The sequence below is a fragment of the Meles meles genome, chromosome 1 (assembly GCF_922984935.1).
Source record: "Meles meles chromosome 1, mMelMel3.1 paternal haplotype, whole genome shotgun sequence".
Lineage (NCBI taxonomy): Eukaryota > Metazoa > Chordata > Mammalia > Carnivora > Mustelidae > Meles > Meles meles.
In genome coordinates this window covers 50545650-50553276 of record NC_060066.1, presented here as the reverse complement: position 1 = coordinate 50553276, position 7627 = coordinate 50545650, and the positions used below count along the sequence as shown (strand labels likewise).

General features: G+C 37.1%; 1 pseudogene; it reads left to right on the top strand.

The window, feature by feature from the left end:
- Positions 1 to 3383: 3383 nt before the first annotated feature.
- LOC123950516 lies at positions 3384 to 4339 on the top strand (annotated as a pseudogene).
- Positions 4340 to 7627: the final 3288 nt, after the last annotated feature.

Here is a 7627-nt window from a genome sequence, read left to right as displayed (position 1 = left end):
TTCAGCTCAGCTCTTGATCTCAGGGCCCTGGGGTGGAGCCCCGCATTGGGCTCTCTGCTCAGTGGGGAGCCTGCTTCCCCGCCCCCCTGCCTGCCTCTCTGCCTATTTGTGATCTCTGTCAAATAAATAAATAAAATATTTTTTAAAAAGAATATATGCATCTATGTTCATCAGGGATATTGGTCTATAGTTTTCTTTTGTTGTGGTTTCTTGTCTGGTTTTGGTATCAGGTTAATGGTCTCACAAAATAAGTCTGCAAATGTTCCCTCCTCTTTGACTTTTCTTTTTTTTTTTTTTTAAATATTTTATTTATTTGACAGAGAGAAATCACAACTAGGCAGAGAGGCAGGCAGAGAGAGAGGAGGAAGCAGGCTCCCTGCGGAGCAGAGAGCCTGATGTGGGGCTCGATCCCAGCACCCTGAGATCATGACCCGAGCCGAAGGCAGAGGCTTTAACCCACTGAGCCACCCAGGTGCCCCCTCTTTGACTTTTCTGAACAGTTTTAGAATTGGCATTCTTTAAATGTTTGGTAGAATGCCTTGGTGAAGTCATCTAATCCTGGGTCTTTCTTTGTTGGGAGGTTTTGATTACTGATTCAATCTCCATACTCGTTATAGGTCCTTTCAGATTTTCTATTTACTCATGATTCAGTCTTGGCAAGTTGTATATTTCTAGGAACTTATCCATTTCTTCTAGGTTATCCAGTTTCATGGTGTATAATTGTTATACTAGTCTCACAGTTCTTTGTATTTCTTTAGTAACAGTTATAATGTCTCCTTTTTTGCTTCTGATTTTACTGGTCTTCTCTCTTGCTTAATCAAAAGGAAGGGTTTTAATTTTGTTTGTTTTCAAAAATCCAACTCTTAGTTTCATTGATTTCTTCTAGTTTTCCTAGGTTTTTTGTTTGTTTTTTTTTTTTCCCTCCTGGACTACAAGCTTTCTGCTGAAAAAATCTGCTCAATAACCTGATGGTGATTTCCTTGTATGATTTTTTTTTTCTCTTATTGGTTTCAAGAGTATCTCTTGGTCTTTTACTTTAGACGGTTTTATTATAATGTATCTTGGAGAAGATCATTTTGGATTGAAATTGTGGGATATATATTTAGATGGACATTGGATGTGGACTTGAATGCTGAAGTATTTTCTGAGACTTAAGAAGTTCTCAGCCATTACTTCTTTATATAAGCTTTTCTGCCCCCTTCGTCTTTTGCCCTAGACTTTAATAATTCATAGATTACTTCTCTAATGATATCCTCTAGTTCGCAGATATTTTCTTTGCTCTTTTTCATCCTTTTCTCTTCATTCTCCTCTAAGTGGGTAATTTCAAAAGACCTACTATTTTATACTCTTTCTTCTGATTGACATATTCTGTTGCTGATAATTTCTATTGCATTTTTTTTTTCCGTTTCACTCATTGTATTCTTTGGTTCCAGAATTTGTTTGGTGCTTTCAGTGATTTCTATCTATACGTTAAACCTTTCATTTTATTGATTTATTGTTTTCCTGATTTCATTGCACGGGCTTTTTTATTATAGCTCATTAAGCTTTCTTAAAACTGCTATTTTGGGGGCACCTGGGTGGCTCAGTAAGCTAAGTGTCTACCTTTGCCTCAGGTCATGATCCCAGCATCCTAAGATAGAGCCCTGCATCAGGCTCCATGCTCAGCAGGGGGTCTGCTTCTCCCTCACCTGCTCTCCTTGATCATTCTTTCACTCTCTCTCTCAAATAAATAAAATCTTTTTTTTTTAAAAAAACTGCTATTTTGAATTCTATATCAGGCAAATCACAGATCTCTAATCTTTGTTACTGGAACATTATTGTACTCCTCTGGTGGTATCATATTTCCTTCATTTTTCATGTTCTTTGAAGTTTGAATTATTGCTTTTGGATTTAAAGAAGGAGTCACCTCCTTCAGTCTCTATTGACTGGTTTGGGAGAGAAATACCTTGTCAGTCCTACTACAGATTCTCTGAGATTTTCTCAGCCCTTCTCTATGGGTACACCTGCTCCACACTTCTTACTCCCTCTTGTGACAGAATTCTTAAGCTTGTATGTATTTTCTTGATCCTGAAAAGCCAGGCTGTGTGCTAACAGTCTCCCCTTTGCTCTCCCTAGCATGATGCTGAGTGCTCAAGTTTGTGGTTTCTCCCAGCCCCACGTATTTGAACCAGCTTTCTGCACACACTCACCAGCTATCTGAAAAAGCTCTCTTCACCCACAGGAACATGGCCAGGGAGCCAGCCAAGGAGTGGGACTGTATATAGATCAGGTGCACAGAACACTAAAGAGCACATTGTTAGTGAGTTGGAGGATTCCCAGCAGCTCATGGAAGGCCTGAAGGAGACTGTGATGTGGTTAGCAGCATCCACATTCCTTTGATTTGTTCCATTCTGGACCCTGGCTGCTGTTTTCCTAGTCACTCACCTCTTCCCATCATTCTGCCCACAACTCAGTACCCGGATGTGGCAAGAGATAAGTGAGCCTCTTTAGCAGTATCTTGAAGCTCAACATTCACTCATACTTTGACTTCCTCTTGTGGGAGAAATCACAGATCAAGAAGGCCTGAGCCATGCTATACTGGGGGAGGGATGATGTGGGTAAAGTCAAGCTATCCATCTTACCTTCATAAATGTGTCCAATCTCGAAATTTTTGTTCCTGCAGTATGCTAGAACTTCACTACTGGACTCCTGGACTTCCACAAAAGTTCTGTCATCTGCGAATGACTGCAACAACAGTGTTCTTTGAGGGAAAGATGGTAGAAAACTCCTGTTCCACCATTTTCACGACAAGACTCTCCTTTTGATTCGTTATAATGTTCTAACATGTTAGCCACAGATCAGAGTTTAGCTCCAGCTCTAGCTCCTCTCAGATGGTCCAGCATTCAGTATTTCTAAGCTATTGTATTCTCATCAAAGAAGCTCATATGAGGATCAGGGATATTGCACTGAGACACCAAAACAAAATATAATCTCACTGCTTCTTGAATAATTAATTCTCCCCATACATGATAAGCATTCAAAAAGAAAAAAGAGTTCAAATAAGCTCATGATGTTCACAAGGTCACTTTCTTTTTTATGATATGTTATAGTGAAACCACTTTCAAAGGTTATATATGAAGCTATTTTTTTTTTATAAATGGCCTTTATTTTTTCACAAGAGAGCTACAATAGTGAAAATCCCCAAATGTGAGATTACTGCACTTACCCTTGTGGCTAATTTACTTTACTGGTTTACTTACTGGTTAACATTTCCTACCTAGTAGTCCTGATTCCCAAGGAAATCATATCCTCAGGTATGGCTGCATAGAACCAAAAGGAAGACATTGCCCCTTCTCCTGAAGAAAATGGGTCTCTAGGCTGTATGGCCACGGCTAGTCAGTGGCACCATGAGCAGCTTCAGCAGCAAGGAGCGCACTGCGCCTTTCACCCTCGAGTACCGAGTCTTTCTCAAAAATGAAAAAGGACAATATATATCTCCATTTCATGATGTTCCAATTTACGCAGATAAGATAGCTACAAAGGACCCTTTAAACCCAATTAAACAAGATGTGAAGAAAGGAAAACCCCGTTATGTTGCAAATTTGTTCCCTTATAAAGGATATATCTGGAACTATGGTGCCATCCCTCAGACTTGGGAAGACCCAGGACACAATGACAAGCACACTGGCTGTTGTGGTGACAATGATCCCATTGATGTGTGTGAAATTGGGAGTAAGATATGTGCAAGAGGTGAAATAATTGGGGTGAAGGTTCTGGGCATACTGGCTATGATTGATGAAGGGGAAACTGACTGGAAGTTCACTGCCATTAACATAGATGATCCTGATGCAGCCAATTAAAATGATATTAATGATGTCAAGCAGCTGAAACCTGGCTACCTGGAAGCTACTGTGGACTGGTTCAGAAGGTACAAGGTTCCTGATGGAAAACCAGAGAACCAGTTTGCTTTCAATGCAGAATTCAAAGATAAGGATTTTGCAATTGATATTATTAAAAGCACTCATGACCATTGGAGAGCATTAGTGACGAAGAAAACCGATGGAAAGGGAATCAGTTGCATGAATACTACTACAGTGTCTGGGAGCCCCTTCAAATGTGACCCCGATGCTGCCAAAGCTATCGTGGATGCTTTACCGCCACCATGCGAATCTGCCTGCACAGTACCAACAGATGTGGATAAGTGGTTCCATCACCAGAAGAACTAATGACTGTTCTGCGGAATATAGGCTGGTGATGCCACACCCTGTTCATCTGGAGCCGCAGATGCAAAAGCAGTTTCTCACAGCTTCACATTCATAGAACTAATCTAACTAAAGGAAATTCTGCTGTGGCCAATATATTCAGAATGTTATGCATCTAAAAGCATTTTTGATATCTCAACTAAGATAGAGTATGTGTTTCAATATCAAAGCAGTTGTTGTAATTTAGAAGTCATTTGTGAATATGCAAGATGAATGCATGTTGGATGTATATGTTTACCATGTGTTAGAAAATAAAATTATTTTGCCAAAACTTCATAACTTCAAAAAAAAAAGAAAATAGGTCTCTAATACACAGTATATCTCTTTGCATACCTTAAGAAAAATATGCTGCATTGGTTCATATCTGGGTTATCTGTTTATTTAAAAGTAAACATTTAAAAGCTCTAGGTAATCTTTAATTTTGAGGATCTCCTAAAGGGTAAAGTCTAGTAGCAGAAATATGGAAAGCTTCAAGAACGGGAATAGAAAAAAGGCAGAATACAATAAATTAAATTGAATAGAATAGAAAATATAAGTCAAGAGAAGAGTTACATAAAACATAATAACACAAGCAATACTAAGAAATATTTAATTTTTAAATCTAGTACCTCCAGATACTTTATGTATATATATATTGTCTTTAATTGTCAAAACAACTTTGAAAGATAGGCATCACTAACCGCCATTTTAAAAGTAAAGAAACAGGATCGGAGAAAGTTCAGTCAGTTCAATGAACTTACAGAGGCAGTAAGTGGTAAAGCCTAAATTAAAAACAAGTTTTTCTGAATTGAAACCCTACAATTTTTCTACATAGAGTATGTGTAAAAATAGATTTCCAGATTATTTTTATTTGCAAACCAGAATACATGGCATTAGGACAATTGGTTATTCACATGGATGAAATAAAATTGGATTCCTAACTCACATCATGTAGCACTAAAAAAAAAAAAAAGCAAGGTGCTAGGCCTAAATGCAAAAAGTATACATTTTAAATTTAGAAATACTTAAGAGAGTAGTTTAATGCATCAAAACAGGGACCAGCTAATTAAATATGAAAAGCACAAGTCATAAAAAAGATCTGGATTATACAATATTTAAATTATAAAATTTTCAAAAAAAAATAAATTTTAAAATTTTCAAGAACACATACTATAAACAGTAAAAATGCAAGCCACAGGATAGCAAATTTGTGATTAAAACCAAAACAGATTATGTGATGGCAGCAAAATGGCAGAATAGGCAGCTCCAAGCTCTCATTCTCTTACAGAAATACCAAAAACAAGCAGAAACTCTCAGACCCAATAAGATACTCATTTATTTGTCCCCAAAGGATAAAATCCTATAGTTGATATTGTGATAAGATCAACTAAAGGTGAAGTTCTCTTCTTGTGTCCCTGTGGTTGGGAAATATTTATCTGCCAATTACTAACCCGTTCTTTCCGCAGAAACATCACCCCCACCTCTACTACTCTACCACAAGCAACACCATCATTCATCACCACCTGACATATTATCCGTGTATTTATTTGTTTACTTATCTCTCCTGTGACTAAGATACAAAATACTGTGTCCTGATTAGAATACAAAAGGTTTTTGTCTGTTTTGATCCTTTATATAATAGGTGTTAGATAAATATGTGTTGCATTTTAGGGGGTTCCAGAGACTTTGAGGCTGATCAAGGAAAAATATAGGATCAGGAGACGATGGCAGGAGACACAAGCTTTATTTGGATAACACTTTAGCTGGTTTGGATGTAGAGGAAAACACTCACAGCATGAGACTTCTCTGAGGCCTTGGCAAGCCATCAAGCAAAAGGGAGGGCAACATGGGAATTCCTGGGGGAAAGGAGACTCCAGATGGAAGGTTCTAATATCTAAGTGTTATCACTCAGCAGCAAGTAGGCACACTGAGTCAGAGAGCCCCCAAGGGCAGCAGTGGCTTGGGATCTTAATTGCCCATTAGATAGATAAGGGCTTACCTTATCTATTAAGCAAAGTTTACATGTTAAGCACAGTTTTGTGGGATATGCAAAGCAAGCAAGCTCTAAATGGCTAAAAATGTGTTTATTTGGACTATGTTTAAAACAATTGGGTATGTAAAAAAAATAAAAACACACAACTGGATGTGTAAAAGTTTGAGTTAATGGGTCTCAGTCTGCTATGAAGAAGTGAACAACACTGGGTCCAACCTAGGGTCTAATAAACATCTTTACCTCATTACATGTTATGCATGAAATGAACAAAACATCGAAACAAATAAAACACAAGTTAATTTCTCCATACCTGATTCTCCCACAAAATTACTGAATGAATAAATGTTTGAATTAATGAATACATATTAGGTAGACTAAAGCCTGCAGATTGAGATAATATAGGGAAGAATAGTAGCCTAAATACATTTAATACTAGATGGGTTTGTATATACACCCAAGGCCAGTATAGATATATAAATTAAACCTAATATGTGAAACAATCCAATAGATATTTCACATATATGGTCTCATTCAGTACTATATTGCTGATCCTGCAATATGAAATTATTATCCTCATTTTATAAATGAAGAAATGTGGATTCAAAAAAAATAACAGAACTTGCTAAAAACTATGCCACCAGTAAGTGACAGAGTGGTATTCAAATCTTTGCTCACTTGAATGCAACGTTTACATTTTTTCCATTAAACTACAATTTCTTCTCTTGGTACCCATCTACAAAGTATTCTTTCAGAGTTAAATAATATCAATGTTACACCCGCAGAGGAGATTTCTCTTCCCAGAACTTTTGGAATCTTCTTTTCTTAATTAGCTGTGACTAACTTGTTCACTGGCATAGGTGATCTTTTATAAAATAATTAACATGAGACACACTTTAAATTCAGCCTGAAAAGAATTCACAAAATCATAGAACAATTCACAAGTTAATCATTTACAGAACCAAATTAGATTCAATAATAAAATGCTTGTGGAAGGATGAAATGGCTAAATTAAGGAAACATCAATGTTTGAAGAACCTTCCAGAAACATGGAAAGAAAGTGTAAAAAAAAAAAAAATGGCAATCCATGTTAAATTTCAAAATTACTTTTCATAATTTAGAAAATGGAAAAAGACAAAAACATGCAACTCCCAAGAGCAATAGAACTCCTCTATGGAAATATTTTAATATTTAGTGCCACATTAGGGACAGGAATCTTTGTGTCTCTTATCAGCAGTATTAAAATATACTTCACTGAACTTAGCTGTCTCCCTGAGTATTTGGACTATTTGTGCCACACTGATGACCATTGCCATTCTTAAACATGCAGGGCTGGGGCCAACCTTCCTTAAAACAGCACCAAATTATTTTTTCAAAAGATCTCTTGGATACTCTGTTTCTTTCCTCAGTCTTTGGA